This window comes from Puma concolor, chromosome C2 (assembly GCF_028749965.1).
Source record: "Puma concolor isolate L17-30 chromosome C2, mPumCon1.1.hap2, whole genome shotgun sequence".
NCBI classification, from domain to species: Eukaryota; Metazoa; Chordata; class Mammalia; order Carnivora; family Felidae; genus Puma; species Puma concolor.
This window is the reverse complement of record NC_141675.1, coordinates 4350014-4373960: the sequence shown is the minus strand read 5'-3', so window position 1 is coordinate 4373960 and position 23947 is coordinate 4350014. Positions and strand designations below refer to the sequence as shown.

Here is a 23947-nt window from a genome sequence, read left to right as displayed (position 1 = left end):
CCAAACTATAATGACTATTCCTTTGCCTTTCCTCAGAAGACTCACCTTGGAGATTTGGAAGGGAAGGCCCAGAAGTCTTAGCAGCAAACCAAAGCAGCCACAAAAAAGCCTGTTTTAGCAACTCCCAGGGGCATCGGATTCATTGGGCCAGCTAAGGTCTTCTGACACCAAGGGGATCACCCATTTTTACCAACCTACAGCTCTTAAATATTGTCTCTACATTCAATTAAATCCACCTTTGGTAAGTTGTGTAAGCCACTTCAAAGTGGTAATCAATTTCCCCTTTTAGTTATCAACTATGATAAAATTAGGTGTGGTCCTGCAGATTGAGAACTGGGAAAGTTTAGGTCACAGCGTTGATCCAATGACACTTTAGGAAAGATACTGTGATCCCCTTGTTTAGTCTGCTATCAAAACCATCATCGTTTTGTTACAGGTAGAGCTTCGTCTCCGGATCTAGACGGAATCCGTTTCAAAGTCTAAGTGTGCGACTTACTACTTACGGAATGAATAGCAAAGTCTAGGCTGCTGAGTCTCAGTAACTGTGTTCCTATATTGAAGATACTTAATGACCTCCTCTGTACATTGGACTGGGAGTTTGAAATCAAACAACTGTGGACAGAGCCAACAATGTGGTACTTCTCCAGGAAATGTTAGATCACTTACAAAATGTCACTATTACCTAATTTAAAATCCTCTTCCACCCCCACATTTTCAAAAATGGTATAGATTACTGGACTTGGCAGGATTGATCCCGTAGCCTACTAGACTTTGAATACAAGGTTGGAAATTAAGTAGAAATTCAAACCCCTTATATACACCTTTCCCCTCCCCATGCCTGAAGTATTGTCATACACAATTTTCTCCATGCTGTGTAGACTTTCAACTGTTGTATTTATTTGCTTCTTGGGTAGGTGGGATCTGAGTCAATAAGACACTGATGGTATTTCTCCCACATATTTATTATTATGGTATGCTTAACACTGGTTATTTGTTCCTGGGTACATACCAATTTATATATATAATTTGATATGTCAAATATATAATTTGATGTATATATAATTTGATTATGTGTGTGTGTGTGTATATATATATATATATATATATAATTTGTTGAAGATTTCAAAGAGAGTCTTAAACATGAATAAGAGGTTTAAACCTGAGGCCAAGGAAAAAGATTTAAAAAATGTTTATTTGGAGTTACAGAATTAAAATCTATTTGGAATTGAAAAGCATCGAGGTGATCATATTGTCCAATGTCATTGAAACCTGCAGGACCCAACCTCCTAAGAAATAGAAGGACTTCCTCCGGTTATAGAGGTTTTAAGAACAGCTAGACCTAGGATTCGGAGATTTGGAGTCTTTTCAGTAATGGGAAGAAGGCGGCAGAGAACAAAACTAAGTCATCGTTATAATGTTCATCTGCAGAGACCTTACGGATCATTAAAAGGTAGGCTAATGACTATCCGTTTTCTGTCGTAAGGCTGTATCACAGTATCCCAGCTAGAGGACAAAGTGAAGCATCATCCTTGCTTCTATGGTATCCCTTTGTGGTTCTTAGGTCAGTGCAAGGCCTTCTTAGTGAGCCCCTAAAAACTAGAGTTTGCAGTAGAGTAAAATGGTTCCATGCACTGGAGTTGGAAGGTGCTGTGTACCTTCCATCTGATTTAAAAAATAGTCCTGGTGTTCCAATTTTCCCACCTAAAATATGAGAAAGAATTATAGTACCCACATCATACAGTTTATGAAATCCGTAAGAAAATACATGTATCGCATATGATGCCCCAAATGAGTGTGTGTTCAATAATTGGTTCTTTCCTCTCACTGCCAAGCGCACGACACGGAGATAGTAAGCCACACGGAAGAGCCTGAGCTTAGACGATGGGTGAACAATGGGAAATCCGGGCAGTGTCCGCGTGAGCTTGGCAAGGAGACCCCACAAGGAGGTCACTCTCTCTTCAGTGTGCCGACAACAGCATCCATCCAACTCAGAGGCTGTGAGCTATTCACCGTCCTCGTGAGACGTGGGCCTGAAGACACAGCTGGAGTTCTTGTCATTGTGGAATTCAGCCGGTGAGCCTTGGCTGTCAAGTCTGGGGAGTAGCTAAACCTGAACTAGTCCAGAGACCACATCAGTATCCGTCTATTTATTCAAGTGTTTATGAACTTCTTATACAGACTCGCACTTCTCTAGAGGGAGGGAGAGTTGAAAAAGACAAAAAGTAGGAGAAATATGGTGCAGGGAGTAAACAGCCGCCCATCAGAACACCTACTGTCTACTGGGCATGAAGGTATCCCCTTCGGATACATATTATCTCTTTTAGTATTCACTACAATATGGAAGATAGTTATTTTCCCCATTACCCAGAAAGGTTAAATACTTGCCTGATGTCTTAACCAAAACAGATTAAACCTGGAATTCACACCCAGGTCTGGCTCCCAAATCCACATAATTTTCACTCGTCTCAACCCATTATTAGAAGAGCCAAGACGTGATCAACAGGGACAAATCTGAAAACATACGGACGTTATTCTGTACCTGTATGAGAGTTTATTGAAAAACATTGGGAGAGAGCATCTTCCATCACTGCCCGACATAGAGGATAGAAAATGACAGCTTGCATTATTAATCCCGGTGGCCATTTATTTCTGCTCTACTACGAATAATTGAGGGCTCGGTGTCCACTAGAAGTAAGGTTAATCGAGACAGGTATTTAACTTCTAGGGAGGCTTCTTAGAAGACGGAGGGAAAAGAAGGATGCAGGAAGAAAGCATAGGCTTTTTTCAGATCATTTTAACGTTTTTTTTAATATTCAGAAATATTTTCAAAAGGCCCATTAATTCCCATACTTAACATCTCTTTCAGGGAACCCTGATTGAATCTTGACTCATTAGCTCCCGATGTTTGTAACAAAAGGATCATTCTGTTCTCTCCTTCTGCATCACAATTTCCACCTAATGGCTGTTTTATTTTGAATGAATTGCTAAGGTAGCTTTCACAGGAATCTCACTAAATACACTTAAAAGCACCTTTCACGGCATCGAGCCATTGTTCCTTCCTCTTCAGTTCATAATCGTCCGCCCCACCCCTCTGCACCCCACCCACTTCAAGTTTCACCATTGCAATTCCGAATGGTAGTTTTCCTGAACGCTGCCTGTGAACTTAAGTGAAGGGAAACGTATGTCCAGGAGAGATGCCTTCTACAAGGCGAGAAAGGAATGCAGGAAGTTCAGGGAAGAGCAGGGCTGCTGACATTCTCAGAGCTCTGCAAGCCAGCTTACAGCTTCTTGAACTCACCTTATGAAGTGGACCTGTCGGTCTTCTCCCTCCCGGATTTCATACTGGCTCAGCCAGCTCCTAACACGTACTACTCAAGAAAGGCTCCCATCTATCCCACGGAGTCTGTGAACAGTGCACAATCCAGAGTGTCATTAGCGTGTGAGAGGGAGATTCCAGACTTGTAGGAAGGATGTGCTGGTCTTAGAGTCACGGTGGGGAGGCTTCCATGGTGAGAGAGCAAGAGAGAGAATCACCTCTGCACACAGATTTCATGAGGCCAGACTTACCTGAGTGTTCCCCCCACCCAACACAAACAACAAACAAACGCAGACGGGTGCTTCAAATATTTGAAATCTATCTGAGAAAACCTTTCAAATAATTATCCATTGTAAGGATTTCAAACAAGGAGAAAAGGAGTTATGTTCATGGTAAGGGAGACCAGGGAATATCGTAGAGATGTCAGTTCTCCCTAAGTAAATCTATAAATTCGATGTTACCCCAGTACAATACATACATTGTGTTGGGGTCTAGACTGTTTGAACACAATACCATTCCTGAAGCCAAGAATAGTGAGAAAAATCCTGAAAGACCAGAGCAATTTGGGAAGCAGCCTTACCAAATTACAACTCCACTGTAATGAAACACGGTAACGTTGGCTCAGGAATGGACCTACAGGCTAACTGAACCAAAGGCAAAGCTCTAAAATATATACCAGGGAATCTTAACACATGACCGTGGAATCTTAATATAGGACCAAGATGATATCTCAAATTAGCAGGGAATGGATGAAATTTTTTGTAAGTGGTCTTGGAAAATTGGATAGCCATTTGAAAAAAGATAAAGTTTTTGTATAACACACCATACACAAAACAAATGCCAAATAGGTGAGAGATTTGAATGCTCTGTTTTTACTAAATGTTTTGAGAGAGAGAGGGAGGGAGAGAGAGGATCCGTAGTGCTGTCAGTGCAGAGCCTGATGTGGGGCTTTAACTCAGGAACCAGGAGATCATGACCTGAGCTGAAGTCAGTCACTTAACCAACGGAACCACCCAAGCACCTCAAGATCTAAATGTTTCTTTAAAAGGCTATACAGGTACTATAAAAGAACGGATGGATTTCATTATAAAACGAAGGGGTAGAAAATTTCTCTATGATTCAAAGTTCAGAAGCAATAAAAGAAAAGATTGGAGTTTCAATTACATGATAAAGCATTTGTAACTTACAAAGCATCGACAAAGCCCCAAAATTAAAATATGGGGACAATCAGTACACAACTATGTAACAGAAAAAAAAAGATCAGAAATCTCTAACATATAAGGAACTAAAAAATTTTAAGGAAAACAGAAAAATGGGCAAAATACATGAATAAGCAGTTCATAGAAAAATAATATAAGATGGCCCTTAAATATATGAAACGATACTCTCACTGACAAGGGAACCGTAACTTTAATGTTCTTAATGTGTTTTAGAAAACATAATTTTCAGTGAAAAGGGAGAAAATTAATATAAAATCAAATAACTAGGTCAAAAATCTTTGACATTTTAACTGAAAATATAAACTTCTGACTCTTCAAAAGTACATATTTCTTCTATGCACTTAATCAACAGAGCTTTGAAACATACGATACAAAACCTGATAGGTCTTAAGGGGGAAATAGAAAAATTGTCAACTATAGTTGGAGACTTTAACACTTTTTTTCTCTCAGGAATTGATACAGTAAATAAGCAGGAAAATCAGTGAGGATATAGATACCCGGAGCTGTCAATCAAGTTGACCTAATTGCTATTTATAGAGCACTCCACCAAAATATAGCAGAATACACATTCTTCTCAAGTGTAAATGAAACAGACACTGAGCCGGACTATATCCTGAGTCATAAAATAAGACTTAACAAATTCAATATGTGCATTTATGAAACAATTTTATATTTTTCCTTGGACCATAACAAAATTAAGCCAAAAATCACTAACAAGAGATATCTAGAAACATCCCTAATTATTCCGACATTAAAGACAGAATTCTAAAAACCCAAAAAGAAATCACAAGGCAAGTTTTTAAATGAGACATAGTATATCAAAATTTGTGAGAAACCACTAAAACAGGGCAGAGAGGGAAAATTTATAGCATTAAAGGTTTATATTAGAAAACAAAAGAGATCTAAAACCAGTAGACCAAGCTTCCACCTTAGGAAACTAGAGAAAGATGAACATGTTAAACACAAAGCAGAAAGGGAAAAAAATGAAAATAAAACAGAAAAGCAATAGGGGCCATCAATTAAGCCAAAAGCTGGATCCCTGAAATGATCAATAAACTTGATAAATCTTTAGTGTGGCTGATCAAAAAGAGGAAAAAAACAAGTTATTGATTAAAGGAGTACAGACATCACTATTAATCCCAAAGACACTAAAAGAATAAGAGAATACTAAGAAAAATCCTATGCCCATGAATCTCACAATTTAGAGGACACGTACCAGTTCTTTGAAAGATACAAACTACTAATCCCACTCAAGAAGGAAAAAATAATCTAAATAACCTATATCTATTAAAAATTTAATTTCTGGAGCAGTTGGTGAAGATTCCAACTCAGGTCAGGATCTCATGGTTCGTGGGATTGAGCCCAAGTTGGTCCCCGTGCTGACAATGCAGAGTCTGCTTAGGATATTCTCTTTCTCTCTCGCTCTCTCTTTCTGTCCCTCCCCTGCTTGTGCTCTCTCTTAAAAAAATAAACTTAAAAAATTTCTTGTTCAAAATTAAGAGAAAAGACTGTCAGATCCAGACCGTGTCACTGGTGAATTATACAAAATATTTAAACAGCAAATAATAAGATTTCCACTAAATTTCTTCCATAAAATAGAAGAGGGAACAGTTCCAAACTCATTATACAAGCCCAGCATTAACATACAACTAGGGGCACCTGGGTGGCTCAGTTGATTAAGCTGATTTTGGCTCAGGGCATGATCTCATGGTTTGTGAGTTCGAGCCCTGCATTGGGCTCTGTGCTGACAGCTCGGCCTGGAGCCTCCTTTAGATTCTGTGTCTCCCTCTCTGTCTGCCCCTCCTCCACTCATGCTCTGTTTCTCTCTATGTCTCAAAAATAAATAAACATTAAAAAAATTTTTTTTTCAGGGGCGCCTGGGTGGCTCAGGCGGTTAAGTGTCCGACTTCAGCTCAGGTCACGATCTCACGGTCCGTGAGTTTGAGCCCCGCGTCGGGCTCTGGGCTGATGGCTCAGAGCCTGGAGCCTGCTTCCGATTCTGTGTCTCCCTCTCTCTCTGCCCCTCCCCCGTTCATGCTCTGTCTCTGTCTCAAAAATAAATAAATATTAAAAAAAAAATAAAAAATAAGATTTTTTTTTTCAATTGAAAAAAACCCATAAAACTAAAACCAGGCAAAGACATTCATTACAAGGAAACTATAATTCAATATTCCTCATGAACGTAGACACAGAAATTCTTTTTTTTTTTTTTTTTACATTTATTTTTGAGACAGAGTGAGACAGAGCACAAGTGGGGGAGGGGTAGAGACAGAAGGAGACACAGAATCCAAAGCAGGCTCTAGGCTCCGAGCGAGCATTCAGCACAGAGCCCGATGCGGAGCTCGAACCCACAAACTGCGAGATCATGACCTGAGTCGAAGTCGGTCACCCAACCGACTGACCCACCCAGGTGCCCCTGAAGATGGGACTTTCTATGGAATGACCAAAACACACGGTTTGTCATCTGTGTAATAGTATGTACAGCATAAGGGCTTTTTGGTTAAAAAAAAAGAAAAAAAAGATGGTAAATAATTATACTCATTTGCTATGTTGCTATGTATGCTTTTAAAAAACCAGATATACAAGATTGCAATGATTATGGGGGAGAAATGGGTATTACTCATTCAAAGGAAGGAAAGTTTGTGGCCTGAAGAGCAGAGCTATTTTTTGTCCACAACATAGCCCAGTACTGACCTGCTCAGTAATGACTGGGGAAATGTCGCTATTTCCTCCTGGTGGGTGCTGGGTGGCAAGCCAGACGGTGAGGAAGGCAAGAATGCTGATCCAAACCAATGACACAGTGGAGCTTCCACTGCAGCTGGTGCCAGCCTCCCGACCCCGACTGCTCTTAGCAGAGGCCAAGATGCCACAAGCATGCCGAGTCAAACCACATCTCTGGGCGGAGAACGATTAAAAACAAAAAAGAAAAAAAAGACACAAAAGAGATGGATCTGTTATTTAATTAGGTTCTTTGTAAGAAATTTAGAACACCAATTTGTGAGGGTAGACTCCATTCGTGAGGGCAAACACAGAGCGGAGGTAGCTCTGAAGCTGAGGAACGGCTTTGGTTTTTGGCAGAATTTGCGAGTCCACAGCTTTCTGATCAGCCTTGCGCTGCTCTGTAATCTCATATTTCTCTTTCTCCGTGTCGAAGATCTCACCTTCCTGGTGTCTGGGCTTACGCAGCTTCTCCTTCTTAAAGTGAGCATCAGTGAGGTGTTTGGGGATTTTCACATTGCTGATATCAATTTTGGTGGAGGTGGCAATGACAAATTTCTGGTGTGTTCTACGCAGAGGAACTCGATTAAGGGACAGAGGTCCAGTCACAAGTAGCAAGCCACTGCTCAGTTGCTTCAGGAAAACCACTCTCTTGCCTCTGTGGCGCCCAGTGAGGATGATCAAAATGGTCCCAGGAGTGATGCTAGCTCGCAGTTTCCTCACATGCTGACTAAAAGGTTTTTTTGCCGTGGCTCAACAGCTTCCTAGGCACATCTTCAGTAGGATAATACCTAGGCATTTTGCGAAGTGTAACCACTTGGGTACCACCATTCTTGTCACCACCAACTGGTTTTGTGACAGTAGCAAGAACCTTCTCCTTCTTTTTCTTTTCAATCCTGGATTTAGCTGCTGAATACTTCCTCTTGTACATGGCCTTTCTCGAATACATAGCTGATCGGGAATATCTGCCAATTCCTCTGACTAGGACGGGGTTTCGGCTGCAGTGGGGCTTCCCCTTCTTTGGCGTTTTAGCCTTGAGGTTACCCTTCTTAACCTTGCCACCAGCGTCAGCCTTCTTGGCTTCAGGTTTCTTCTCCTTAGCATCCGGCTTCTCAGCTTTTTCGCCCGCCATCTTGCAAGATGGGAAAGAGCGACACAGAAATTCTTGACAAAATGTCAGCACATCAAATCGAACGATATATAAGCATAATTGTCACAACCAAGTGGGGTTCATCCCAGGAATGCAAGATTGATTCAACATTCAAAAATCAATCGTTGAAATTCACAGTAATAACAAATAAGCAAATCATATACTCATGTCAATAGTTATGTAAAAAAAAAAAATTCAAATTCAACATCCATTCATGGCTAAACAAAACAAAACAAACACTCTCAATAACACAATAGGAGGTAACGTCTCTAAGCTACTGAAGAGCATACACAAAAAAATCTAGATCTTACTTCATACTTACAATTATGCATAATGATCTTTTCTCAAGGATCAGAAATCGGGTCAGGAGGTCTTCTCATGCCATTCCTATTCAATATCAAACCGGAAGACCTAACCAGTATGACAAGGAAAGAATGAGAAATACAGAGTAGAAAGGTAAGAAATAACAACTTCTGTACTTAGTGACAGCCTGAATGTCTGTGTAGAAAATCCCAGAGAGTCTACAAAAATGCTCCCGGAACTAATATGTGAGATTAACATGGGTATAGAGTACCAGGTTATTACATAAAAATCAGTTGTCTTGTATGCCAGCAATATGCAGTCGGGACTTGAAATTGGAAACAAAAATAGTATTAATCACAGCAGGAGCAAAACAATGAAGTACTTAGGTACAAATATATCAACGCATGTGCAGAATCTGTACGCTAAAAACTACAAAACAGTTACAAAAAGGAATCAAATATCTAACTAAATAAAGAGAATGTATCATGGACCTGAATTGAATATCCAAGATTCTTAAGATGCCGGTTCTATTTGATCTATAGACTCAACAAAATCTCAATCAGAGTTGTAGTATGCTTTTTGTGACAAGCTGAGCTAAAAGTTAGATGGCAGAACAAGGGATCTAGAATCATTAAAACCATTCTGATGGGGAAAAAAAGCAGCGTTGGTGGACTCAAATTCCTGATTTCAAGACTTACTATCTGCAGCGGTAACTACAATAGTGTGGTATTGGTGAAAGGGTAGACACAGGGAACAGAAGGGAAAGCAGAGAAATGTACCCACACGTTGTACCTACAACTGATTATTTTGATATGGGGTCAAAGGCAATTTAATGGAGAAAGAATAATTTTTAGAAAAACTAGTGCTGATATCATTGGATATCCTTCTGCCAAAAAGCAAACTTTGACACTTTATATCTCATACAAAGATGAACTATGAATGGATAATAGATATCCATATAAAACATAAAATTATAAAACTTTCGGAAAAAAATAGACGATCTGTGTGACCTTGGGTTTGGCAATAAATTTTTATATACAACATCGAAGACATGATCTATAAAAAGATGCAAAGTTACACTTTTCAAAATGAAAAACTTTTCAAAGGTTACTCTTGGAATGAAAAACCAAAATACAGGCTGAAACAAGGATTTGCAAGTCACATATCTGAGAAATGAGTTATATCAAGATTATGGAAAGAAGTCTTATAACTCCATAATAAGAAAACAAACTACCCAATTAGAAAATTGGGCAAAATATCTGAAGAGACACTTCACAATCCCATGAGACAAAAACAACAGGAAAGCCATTACAAAAAGACCTAGCTGCTCAAGGATATTGACTTTGATCCCTTGAATCATAATGTCATATCCCAGAGAAAGAATGCTTTGGGAGGCCTTCTGAAATTGCCTCTGGTTTTATTTGAATATTAAACCTTGTTGCCTCAGATGTCTCTGTAGTTTTAATAGTTCTGGCTTTTGTTTAACTCAGCTGGAGCTTTTTAAAAGGCTAATATAAGCATCTAATAAAGATTCCAATATTGGAAACAATATGCAGTGAAAATTTAATCTTCCTTGTACACTTGACTTTCAAGCTCTTTCCCGGAACCCTAATGTTAACTCTAGCTGTCACCCTAGTCTTCTCCTGGTTTCTAGGGCAGTGTCAATTCTTCCATGCAGTCCGAGGAGAATGATAATACACACACACTTTTCTGCATCTTGTAGTTCTCTTGTCAACACACACACACACACACACACACACACACACACACACACACACAGAGTATTTAATGTGATTTTGTTGAGGTACCACAATTTCTTTTACCAGCATGCATTAATGAATATCTTTGTGGTTTCCACTTGGTGCTACACACAATATTGAAATTTAAACCATTGTGTCTTTTCATATATGTATATATTTTGCTCAACTATATATATTTTGCTCAACTATATATATATATATTTTTTTTATGGTCTTCACTATTTTGAAAACAACTCATGAACCTACAGACTCCAGGGTTGAAACTAATGCTAGAGATATTTTTGGAACAGTCCAAAGTATTTTCACCAAATGATGTTTTCTTAGCTATTCCGTTGCCCTAATTTACCCAACCACTGAGTTCACGTCAACAAACTGAACATGTGATGGGCCCCTCCCATGTGCCAACCACTGCACTAGGTGTTCTCACCAATACCATAGAGACCTGGACACCAATCTTAGAATCAGCCTGCATCTAAGAAGAGTGAGATTAATAAGTATATGCATAATATCTCCACAGAGTTTATAATTAACATCTTGTGAAGTTCACTGGAAGACGAGGAGACTGGCTCTGCTACGTCTGGGAATGGCGAGGCATCCAAATGCTGATCACCGCATGCAATTAAGTAGAGAGAATGGCTGAAGATCTTCAGGATGTCCTTGGACATTTGGAGCACTGAGTATTTTTGGTCAATTCTATTTAGAGAAAATCGGATGCTTAATGACTGTGGTTTAGAGGTCCACAATAAGACTAATGGACTGAAAACCCAAGAGAAGTGCTCATGGCAGGAAGAGCATCAAGAGGATATAAAGTCATGGAAAATAAATGACGATCCATGTTACCACCAATAGGCTCTCGTATGAACCCAACCACCTGTGCAAGGTCATTACTGCAACAGAGAATCAAGTCTGCTCCAGGTAGGTGCCAGGATGCTGGGGCTAGTCGTGTACTCTGTGCTCAGGGTTTAGGCCGGTGCCTGACAGCATGGTAAACAATAAGTGTTGGTTGTGTTTTCTCCTCTTTCCTCTCCCCTCCCTTTCTCTCCATCACCACTTCTCCTGGCTGTGGACCCCAAGTATCAACCCTTCTTTTGACTCCCCCTTTTTGATGTCCACACTCGGACTAGCTCTGACCACACGGGTGCACAGACACTTCCTCTGTCGGGTCCTGCCGGTGGGACCTCACAATCCTATCCCTGCTCAGACCAGGAAAAGAGGTTCTGTGGAATCTAGAGCAATTGTGACCAAAGAAGAAAGCGAGGAAAAGAGAAGCTGGACGTGAATAAACAGGGCAGAAAAGAACATCTTTAATTCATTTTCCCTGCCTCCCTCTGATTTTTAATACCTCAACTTTCATGAGAGCATGATACTTCTAACTTAATTTGATCATTGAATGATATGGAATATCATTGATTATTCCCATATAATACTCAGGCATGTATTAATTTCATATATTTCATGTGCTAGGTCAAGTTTAGACATTTACCCTAATAAAGGGCGATGTTTAAAGAAAAAGTTTACCCTGAAATGCCTTCCATTCCCTGAACACACGAGTTGGCCCATTCTGTGGGTTTGCAAACCAACCATCAGACGTATGAAATGTTTGAAGTGGCTTTACTGGTAATATCAAGTACAGCTTCTAACTCTAAATCATAGTTGCTCTAAAAGTTTCATGTAGGTGACAATTTTCTGTGCAGAGTGTTAAAAACCACTTTATAATAGCAACTCCCACAAAACCTCTTCAGTTATATGGGTCTGTTAGCATTTTATTTTAAACACCCTTTTGACAGGTGTATTATGTAGTTATTATATTTTCCATGCATAGAACATTCTTGACATTCACTTCACTTGTAGTTTTCGATTAGAAAAGGAAAAAGTTCAGGAAAAAAATCATCTGCTTGGCTGAATGAGAATGAAAGAGAAGTCCATTTAGCAGTGACTCTTTGTATCATTGACCTGAAGTAAAACAAATGCAAAACTCATTCAGACGATCTTCATTCATTTGGGCACTCACAAACTCATTCATTTATTCAGTATTTATTTTAACTGTTTTCTTCCCCCACGCATGGGGCCTTGTGCCAAACATCAGGAATCTGAAGACAAAGACCCAGTCTGTGACTACACAAAGTTCATTCTCTTATGTGGGAAGCAGTAATGCAGACAAGCAAATTACTGCAAAGCAGCCATTAGATGTGCTAGGAATAGAAGGGGCATAAAGACAAGTGGGAGCCAGGAAAAGCCTGATGCAAAAGGTGTTTTTCCTCAGAGGGGTCATCGGAGAAAAGCGTTCAAGGCTGAGGGTATTGCGTCCCAAGTGCAGAGGGGAAGGGGGAAGCAGAGAAGCTGGGTACATGAGATAGTTCAGTACGGCTGGCAAAAAGAGTCAAGGCCCTGGAGTGGAGTGGAACAGTGAGGGTCCAGACCATCGGAGACAGTCTCAAGAGGGAACTTCAGGGCCGCAGAAGTAGGAGAGGTACATGGTACAATCATGGCGTGGTCTTTCCATGGTATTTAGGGCTCTCCTTATGTGATCTTAAGGTCTTTCCTTCCACCTCCCCATTCCCTCCCTCACCAGCCACAAGGACCTCTTTCCTGCTATTGCTGAAGGAGGCCGAGCAAATTCACCACCAGCCCCCACTTCTCCCTCCCAACGCTTTGTACTTAGGCTTTCTTCTGTTTGGTCTGTTTTCTTCCCACTCAGCATGCTCTTGTTCCTTTGCTTTATTCAAATCTCTACTCAAGGGCACCTCCTTAGAGAGCTTTGCCAGACTATCCTATGTAAGGTAGAAGCATCTCATTATATGTATATATAATGCTTTGCTTTTTCTTTTTTACTTTATTAGGCTAAGTGACACTTTGAATTATGAGATATTATTTATTGTCTGTATCCCTTACTAAAACGTAAGCCATTTCAGGGCAGAGACTGTTTCTGTGACCATAGAAGCAGCAATTAAAATACCCCCTAACATGTAGATGATGGCCAATAAACGTCTGCTGAGTGATGAACGCATCAAAGAGACCTATTTCTGTACGCATGAGCACACTCCACTGTTGTTACAGCCCCCACCACGCCCTATACGATACCGGAGTGGAAAAGTTGGTGAAAGTTGTCCCTGACCTCATTTTAGTTTCAAGTTTTAAGAGAGCTTGGAAAAGAGCTCTTTACTAACGCGAAGTAATAAAGTCTTGAGAAAGAACCTTCCGTGCCTTAGAACCTTCTGTGATGGGAAATGGTACTTTTTCACCCACTATCTTCCCTCACTGGGTGACAGCCCTAAAATAAGAAAAGATTTGATAAGCAAGTGGTTTGCCAACTAATTTCTTTCCCGTAGGTATTTTGTTGAGTTTGGCATGGAGCTAACAAAGGAACTCTTATCCAAAGATCTTACTCTGGCGATCCCAGAACAGCACATGTTTCCATATCACCAGTCAATCTTATCTCTAACGGCTATAGAAAAATCCCTTGCCCCAATAACACGTCAAATTTCCTCAGAGCGTGGATAGTCTTCCTTAATCAAATTGTCCATCACAGGGGAAGAAGTGGTTGTTCAGATCCTGGGGAGAAGGGAAGAGAGGATTTCCTTCATCTATTCTTTCAGCACAAATTGCACAGCTTCCATTAACTATAGTCTCCTTTAGGATATCTAGTCTTTAGTGGGTCATCTGGGGTCGGAAGTGAGCAGATGGGAGGTATGAAAACGGTGTGGCAGCTAACACTGATTGCCTCCGAAGGGTGGCCATACGGGTGATGCAGGTTTCTTTGAATTCTATGAGTTCAGATTTTTCCAGGATAAACGTGTATCCAGTTTAAAAGCAGGAAATAAAATAATGCCCACCTATGCTGTTTCCAGGCCAACAAATTTAAGAATTCCGTCCTTGTGCCTCCAGGACCTGTTGAACATAGAGCTCTTCCTTTAGGCTTGGGTAACTGCTGGCCCATGACTGCCTCGCCTTCTCTAGTCGTAGAATTTCAATTTGACATGGGCTGGTGGACTCTAGCCAAGATTTTCTTTTGAGGGCCCCATGAAGTCATTACTGAGAAGGTTCAATGGCCCCATGAAGTCATTACTGAGAAGGTTCAATGGCCCCATGAAGTCATTACTGAGAAGGTTCAATGGCCCCATGAAGTCATTACTGAGAAGGTTCAATGGCCGCCCCGCTTTGGAAAATCGATAAAATGCTAGCCTTTCCCTTCTTTCCGGTCACCACTCTTACGGGATGGAGAGGGGAAAAATCCCGTCCCAAAGAGGTATGGGGTTTCTTGTTCTAAATGCATTGTCCTGCCCATTTCATTTTTTGTGCTCAAACTTCAGGAAAAGTTGCAGTGGTACACCCAAGTGTATACCCTTGGCTAACTCTGATTGTTTCATGATGGTTTTCTTCTAATCTCTGCGGTCTCTAGTTTTAATGACAACCTGTTCTTCGTGTCCTATTCTCAACCTGCGATGTACCTTGCAGACGTGTGCCTCATCGCCTTTTACAAGGGATGCGTCTGTAGATGGTGCTTCTGACTTTTAACGTCTTTGAAGGGAGCTGTCAAGTGCAACAGATTTCAAGCTAAGCAGCCTTCTTTTTCACTTCTGGAACTGCTGCCTGCCAGCTGTGTGACCTTTCGCTTAGGCCTCTGTTTCATTTGTGAAATGAGGGGCAACGTGCATTATCTTGGAGATTCAATAACACAGCACAAGCGAAGCTTTAGGCTTGTGTCTGACACTTAGAGCTGAGAGAAGGCTCATTATGATATTACTAGATATCTTCACCAGAGTCACTGCCAAGGAATCATTAGCTGTTGTTAAATAAATACCTACTTGGAGCTACTCACCTTGGAGCACCTGTCCTATTGTTGTTCCATTGAGGAACAGCCATATTGTAAACCAACCACTCTAGAGAACGATTGTCTAACGCTGTGAGGTGCCCAAACACTCCCTCCAAATCTTGCGAGGTCCATCAAGGTGCCACAGAATCTGTTACAAGTAATCCCACTTCACACATTTTTTCCAAGTTCACTAAAAACCCCTCTATCCCTTTTTCATGTGCTGTTGTAACTGACCTTTTACTGTTAATTTATATATAATGATTTCTCGCGATCTGTTCTCGTGTGTAAATACAAGAAACTTACAGACTCCCTTTCCTCTCCGAGTCTGAAAATCAGTTTATACCCGTTATGAGACCTTGAACGGAAATGACGATGAAACGTGTCACAAGTTCTTGCTATCATTTGGAGTCAAGGATGCTTCTAGCACTTGCAGAGGTAGAGTTGACATTGTAAATACAGGTTTATAGTGGAAATAAACTATTGCACTAAATGGTTAATGCTGCTTTTGGGATCCCCTGGACCAAAACTCCCCTTTAAGAGGGGCTCTTAAACTCACATGGCTCTTACCACCTCCTTCTACTCCCTTTATGTATAGAGAGAAGAAGTGAGAGAGTGAATACACACCTTGGAAGTGTCAGTGATTAATGCTGTCAACTGCACTGTGTCCCCTGAAGAGCCAAGGTGCGTAGGTCCGCCTGCCCTGTCTTCTGTGTCTCCCGTCGTGAACAGTTGGACGATCCCAGGGAGAAGCGGTGTCTCCTAGTCTGTTGAAGCAGTCAGTGAAGTGAATGAGTAATGAGTGAGAGCACATTAGTGCCATTGGTGGTTAATAAACTCAATCGTCTTTGCTGCGTGCCCCTGATTTCCACAGCTTGCTAAATAAAAGTTTATTTATGGTCTTTAGTGTATGATAATTTCCACATATGAGCTTTAATAAAGCAAAAATAGGTGCAGGGAGAAGCGCTACAGGAAACTAATGAAAGCAAACATGAAAAATGAAGAAAATAATAAATTTTTATTAGGGATCCCCTGCCAAGAAAGCCCTGAATGTGAGAACAAATCACGTTCGCTAAGAAAAAAACACTGGTTAACGTTGATGGGCTCTCTCTGGAGCGAGAGGGTTGGGTATCTTAGCTATGGGATGCTTTAAAGCAAACCCCAGTTCTAGCCGTTCATCTTTTGTCACTCTACCCTATGCTTTGGCTACAACTGGTCTTTCAGTATCATAAAAGACAACGCGCAAGTCATTTACTCACCTGGAACAAGTTTCACTACGCTCCAGCCCGTCGATTACAGATGGTCTTGCCTCCTGGATTATCCTCCCACATCCCTAGATCCTCACCTCCTAAGGGGGCGTCTTTTCTTTGATGTGGCAGAGGAGCACCATAAGTGTTCTGGGCCACGGGATCCAGATCTATACAGAGCATCTCTGTTAGGACATAGCAAAGCCTTTGGACAAGAAGAAATTTGTTCCAGGTGGAAGGCAAGAGAGACTTGACAATGGCACAAAGAAGGGGGACACAGGCTGGTTATTGAAGGGAAATAAATATTTGGGACCTTGATTAAGGTTTAAGCATCCCAGGGACACCATCCTGCAGAGGCCAGGGAAAAGAGGGGAAAATAACGAAGAAGCCTGCTAAGGAGCAACCAATGGAAGAGGAAGAAAATCTAGACTGGAGGCCAAGTCATGGTTTTGTTTCTAAAGGAGAGTGTGGGGGCGCCTGGGTGGCTCACAGCTTGTCGGTTCGTGGGTTCGAGCCCCGCGTCGGGCTCTGTGCTGACAGCTCAGAGCCTGGAGCCTGCTTAGGATTCTGTGTCTCCCCGCCTCACGCTCTGTCTCTCTTTCTCTCTCAAAAATAAACAAACATTAATAAGATAGGGACAGAGAGTTGAACATTAGGTTTAATAACAGAGTGTTTTAAAAAGTATTTCAATGTAATAATGGGGGCGGGGGGGGAGGTGGTGAAATCACTGATTACTCTGCTGTAAGACAAATGGAAAGAGTTGAAATGGAGACAATGAGTATATTCAATGCTTGGAAGTACTTTTGGTGACAAGGGGCAAATAAAAAATGGGTCACAGTTTGAGAGGAAAGTATTTGAGATAGTTTTTTTTAATAAAGAAGAGACAGTATGTTCATATGCTAATATAGGTTATTTATATTAGGAAACTGATAATAGTGAAGAGAGGGAAATATTCTGGGGTTTTGTTCTAGTGCAAATAGGAAAGAGGAAATGCTTTTAGAAAGGAAGGTAGACAGTTAATCTGTTGTAACATGGGGGAAGGCAGAGCATATAGATATAGATGTTGTTAGGTATGTAAGTGAGTTATAAACTCATGAGAAATTATCTTCTGATTGCTTTAATTTCTGATTTCTTCAATTTCTCAGTGAATGAGGAAGCAAGATCATCAACTGAGAGTTTAAAAACTGCCGCAAACCTTAAATTGTTCTTTAAAAAATAAAGTAAAAAAAAAAGTGAATCTTCATTTACGCCTCTCATCATATACCAAAATGCACTCAAAATGGATTACAGATTTGAGTATAAAACCTGTAGAAGAAAAATATAGGACAACGTCTGCAGTACCTAGGATTTGGGGGAGATTGTTAGTCACAATACCAAAATCACGATTTATTGGGGCGCCTGGGTGGCGCAGTCGGTTAAGCGTCCGACTTCAGCCAGGTCACGATCTCGCGGTCCGTGAATTCGAGCCCCGCGTCAGGCTCTGGGCTGATGGCTCAGAGCCTGGAGCCTGTTTCCGATTCTGTGTCTCCCTCTCTCTCTGCCCCTCCTTCGTTCATGCTCTGTCTCTCTCTGTCCCAAAAATAAATAAACGTTGAAAAAAAAAAATCACGATTTATTAAATTAGAAAAAGTCAGTGAATTGGACTTTATCAAAATTAAATACTTTTGTCCAGGGAAAGGCACTGTTCAAATGATGAAGACAATGTATAGACTGAAGAAAATATTTGCAAACTACACATGGGACAAAGGACTAGTAGCCAGAGTATAAAGAACCCTCACAATTAATCAGTAAAAAAACCCAAACAATCCAATGGGAACATGGGTAAATAAGGGAGAGAAATTCACAGAAGAGAATAAACTGATGGAAAATAAGCACATGACAGGCTGGTCACCACTATCAGGGAAATGTCTTGCTTCTCTACTGCCAGTCTGTGAGAAAGTGCTTGTGGCTTTCCATCACCATTTAGATTATTCCAAGAACCATCATTTAGACCAGTAGGTTGAGAAAAATCACTACTCGTCTCCAATAGAGTGGGGTTGGGAGTGCTAGGTTGGAGGAAAAAAGACAAAAAAAAGTAATCAGACCCGGTGAAATGGAATTGCTAGAAAAAGACAGATGGAAAATGTAATTTAAAAAAATAAATAAGTGAGTGCATCCATGGGAATTCAAGTAGCGCAGCAAAGAGACTTTCTTACACTCTAATATGTGGTTTCACAATTAAGCAGTTTTTAGACTAGCTGAAGAACAGGCTAGCCATTGTGGAGACCTCAGTTAGTGGTCTGAGTGATCAAGCCAGAAATCTCTCAATACATTGAGTAAAATATGAAGGAACTGAAAATCACAAGGGAGAAGAGAAGAGCCCCGGAAGACCGAGTTTCTCATATTAAATATATGCATTTCAGAAGTAGAAGACAGAACAAACAGAGTAGAGACAATAATTAAGCAGATAATAGAGGAGCATTAACTCTGAAGAAGAAAGGTCAGAATCTTTAGACTGAAACTGCTCCGAGTTCTAGGCTAGGTTAGTCAGAAAAAAAATCCATAAAAGGCATCCCTCTTAGGCATACTTGGTAAAATCCATAGTCTCAAAGGATATAAATACATAAGCTTCTAGGTCAAAAGAGTAAAAGAAACATAAAACCCGACTGCTATCAGATTCTTCGATTGCAAAAATTTGCATTTAGAAGTCAGAGGAAAGAAGTCAATATATTGGTTACCACTGAGAGAAGAGAGAAACTTCCAGGGTTCTAGAAATATTCTAGATCTTGAAATGAGTGGTAACTACAGAGGTATAAATATATGGTGATATTTGTTAAGCTATATGCTTAACATTAATGCCCCTTATGTAACCTACAGTATGTTATACTTCAATAAAATGTTTTTATTATAAAAAAGTCAGAGGAAAGATGTTGATACATCATTTAAAAAATGACTATGACCAGAGAGTTCTAAATTTAGAAAGATATTATTTGACAAGTATATCTCCATGTTTATATTTCTATCTATCATCTATCTAACCTAGCTAACTTTTTAGGAATTTTAGGAATTTTTAGAGTAATGCACACATCCCATTCTTTCCGGAGAAAAATATTTGAAACATACATCTAAAAAAAAAAAAAACAGAGGCTCATGAAGAAAGTAGTAAATATGGTATATATGGGTATAGATGAAGATAAGGCTGATAGTTTATTTGTACAACTATAATGGCTGTTAAAATAGCAAAACTCTGTACTGCTTGGTATGTAGCTACAGATCCAATCCCTGAACTCTTCCCCAAAGATCCCTTGGGCTATCTCACAGTCTAGTAACTAAAGGCTTAATGTCCGGACCATTAGGAGGCCTCCAGGTTTATAAATTTATTGCCCTAGATGGGGCGCCTGGGTGGCTCAGTTGGTTGGGTATCCAACCTCAGCTCAGGTCGTGATCTCACAGTCCGTGAGTTAGAGCCACGCATTGGGCTCTGTGCTGATGGCTCAGAGCCTGGAGCCTGCTTCGGATTCTGTGTCTCCCTCTCTCTCTGCCCCTCCCCCTGCTCATGCTCTGTCTCTGTCTCAAAACTAAATAAAAACATTAAAAACAATTTTAAAAAATAAATAAATTTATTTACCACATAATTCTACTCTTCTGTGCTTCTTTAGATAAGTATTCTTTCTCATTCTCTTTCTTTTTCTCCTCAATCAGATTCAGTATGGGTTCGTGTATTTTTTTCGGTCATCTTAAATAAACAGTGCTTGAAGGATGTAATTGGAATTGGTTTGTGTGCTTGCCAACAGAGATTCCTAATTGATATGCCCATCATTTTATCACCCATAGATGAGGCCTGCTGCTTGACTGATTTATCTGCTTCTAGATATAGAGACAGATAAATACAGACATAGAGATACCAACAATAAAAGCACGTTTTCTAATGTCGTACAACCTACATTTGTGCTTCCTAAAGAACATAGTTGAAGTTCAATAAATATTAAAATACGTTACAATCCTACCAATACAGTGATGCGATTTATGTCACTAGTCTTCTGTTCTTGAATATTTAATTTACTACCAGTGTTTTGTTATTGTAATCACAGTGGTGAGCACACTTGTGCTCATTTTAAATTGTCTTCTTAGGGCCATTTCTTACAAGTGGAATTTCAGAGTCAACTATACGCATACTTTTAAATTATTTGAGACACACAACCGATTTTCTGCCAGAAGCCAGAATCCTTGATAATTCAATTAGCGGTGTCTTGAAAATCAAGTTCCTAAGTTCCTCCATCCATTAGCAAACAATCTGTCTACTAATGGATAATATTTTTTTTTATTTTGTCAATTTTAATTGGGTAAAATAGTCTCACGGTACCTGAATTTGCATTTCTTGAGTTTGTAAGCCTTAAAAAGATATTCTGTATTACCCATTACTTTCCCGTTATTTTGAAATGACCATGTTCCATAAACAAAATTATGTTTGCCAATACAAACTTTCTAGACTTGTGCTGTGCCATAAAGTAACCACTAATCAGAAATGGCTCTTGAAAATTAAATTAACTACAACGAAATAGAATGAAAAACTTGCTTTCTTGGTTACAGTAGCCACATTTTCAGTTCTCAAAAGCCCTATGTGAAAAGGAGCCAAGATGTTGGACTGAGCACCTATCTATTTTCATCATTGCAAGAAGTTATGTTGGACCGTGCTGTTCTTGAATTTGCATTATACTTCTTAAAATCAACGGGTTTTTAAAATACTTTAAACATTAATGTATCTATTAAAATCTTTTGAATGAGACCTATTTTATTAATGCCTTTTCTTCAGAGCCATTTGGTATCTAGATATGTAGATTCATCCTTACTTTTGAGTCGTAGTTTTTAATGTGTCATGTGAATTCTTTATAGCCTTATTTAGATATACGTTATATATTGTAAAATGAACCATTTGTCAGTGTTCAATTCCATTCGTTTCAATAAATTCGTAGAGTTGTGCAACCATCCTCAAAATCCAGTCTTAAAATACTTCAGAAAACTTCACGGAGCCTGCTTGCCATCACCCGTTCTAGTAGTTTGTCTCTGTTGTGTACGTGCATAGCTGCTGCTTAACCCACAACGAGTGGACAGTCTTCAAGCCCTATGGCTGTCTTACCTCTCAGAACTCACTCTTAATTCCAGGCTGGTCTGCTGTTCCAGTCCCTGTCGCAGACAGAATCATAACTTCAGGTTACTGGAGCTGCTGGTTTCGTTTCCTTGCCAGTAACCATGTCCAAATTAAGGGAGCACCCTTTAACAGGGGGAAGAAAGCTGCTGGGGTTCACTGCCTGCCCTGCCCTGGTTGAAAGACCCCATTGAGCGGGAGGTATAGAGCGGGGAGCAGGGGGCAATGATGCTGTGTTCTTATCAGGAGTTCATAGTTTCGGGGCATCTGGGTGGCTCAGTCGTTTAAGCATCCGACTCTTGGTTTCAGCTCAGGTCATGATCTCATGGTCTGTGGGATCGAGCCCCATGTCGGGCTCTACACTAACAGGACCAAGCCTTCTTGGAATATTCTCTCTCTCTCTCTCTCTGTGTCAATAAATAGACATTTTAAAAAACTAAAAGCAGTTCATAGTTTCATGAATGAATGCATCTTCGTTTGTTTCATGCCTTTGGCCAATTTCCAGGGCACTGAAATGGTTGATGGTGACCATTTTCCCAGGTTTCTAGTTGCTTCTGAGGGACAGACTGTGTTGCCACCCTCACTTGATCATGTTGGAGTAACACAAATTTTGTCACCCTGGTTACCCTTCTGACACAGAGAGATCTTGCCTAGTTTTGCATGTTGGTCGGTGTGGATCCCTATGGATATTACAGATCCAGGTAAGTTGAGAAAGGAAATATTCAGTTAACCTCAATTTTATTTTGAAATTTGAGTTTATTTTTAGCACTTAACTGTTGCAGCCCAATGCTAGCTCAGGCAGGTACCTCTCATTTATATGCCTTGAATAAGATACCTTCCTATGGTTTCTTCTTTATCATGAAGGTTGGGAAAAAGCCAAATGGTGTGAGCATTATCCCAAGTGGAATTTGTAGAGTCAACTCTTCCTTTGCTGGTAGCTTATTTACATTGCCATGTTGGGAAATATGTATTGAAGTAACCTATAATATATTCACGAAAAACCATATGGCAAGGTGAAAAATCGAGAAGGTGCTATCATCCCAGAAACTGAAGGGAATTCTCTATGAAGCATTTGTTCATATCTTTATAAAGAAATGATGCATAGCCTAGGACTTGCTCCATTGGGAAGCCAGTAAGAGAGTCCAGAGAATGACCTGAGCAGGTGTACCTGACTTGAGCCAGCAGTGGTGAGAAAGGAGGACAGACTACAGCAAATTCAGTGGGTGTGGGAAGGTTGGATCCTAAGATTACTTCTGGGAATCCCAAGGTTACCATAGACCAACAGCTACAGATATTAGGAAATTCTGTGGTAATACTTTCTCCTTGCTTCTGTTAGTGTGGGTAACTTTCTTCATAAAAAATAGAGGAGGGGGGCGCCTTAGGTGGCTCACTCGGTTAAGTGTCTGACTTCAGCTCAGGTGATGATCTCGTGGTTTGTGAGTTTGAGCCCCACATCGGGCTCTCTGCTGTCAGCAGGGAGCCTGCTTTGGATCCTCTGTTCCCCTCTCTGCCCTCACCCCTCTTGTGCGCTCTCAAAAATAAATAAAACATTACAAAAAAAAGACAAATTCTCCCCCACCTAATGCCACCTAATTCTTCTCTGTAGCTCACTCAGAAATTTGTATGCCCAGCAATTCATACTGTTCAAATAAAAATACACATATGTGCTCATGATTGCGATGTTGCAGATCTATCTCCTACATTCGCCCTGTCTCCAACAAGAGACTGTAAGCTCCTTGTAGCTAGGATTGTCAGATATAATACAGGGATTAAAAAGAGGGATTTTTTGGATTTGAATGTTGGATCAACAAGGAATACTTATTAGTATGAATATGCCCCAGATAGCACATGAGGCATACCTTTACTGTAAACTATTGTTTATCTGAGATTGATTTTACTGTGATTTTTATATTTTTATTTGCTAAATCTGACAACTTGTGGCATTTGGTTCACCCATTCCCATGGCTTCCAGACAGTTCCTAACCCGATCATCTTCCTCTAGGAAGTTCCTATAGCTATCGATAATCTTTCTAAAATATGATGCTCATAAGTGATCACATGTATACTGGTATCCACATACCTTAACATCACGGGGGCATCCTCTGGGGATGGATCCCTTTATTAAAGACCACTCCAGGTGAAAAGCCAAGAGCTGAATCCACAATGCAGAGATGGGCCCAGTTGCTCAATCATCTGGATACTATATACGTAGTATATACGTATGCTTCCCTAGGCATCATAGGTTGTATTCACTCCTTTGTTTACTCCTTTAAGAAATAGCTATGTATTTCCCTGAGA

The 23947-nt window shown here is 40.3% G+C and overlaps 1 long non-coding RNA gene and 1 pseudogene across 1 annotated transcript; one reads left to right on the top strand and one right to left on the bottom strand.

Annotated features, from left to right (window-relative positions):
- The first annotated feature begins 1248 nt into the window (after positions 1–1248).
- On the top strand, positions 1249–16179 carry LOC147577049 (uncharacterized). Its single transcript, XR_015255930.1, has 5 exons — positions 1249–1450; positions 1833–2073; positions 8754–8860; positions 10985–11382; positions 15876–16179. It is a non-coding gene; the product is annotated as an uncharacterized LOC147577049 (long non-coding RNA).
- Positions 7481–8407, bottom strand: LOC147577050 (large ribosomal subunit protein eL6 pseudogene; annotated as a pseudogene).
- Positions 16180–23947: the final 7768 nt, after the last annotated feature.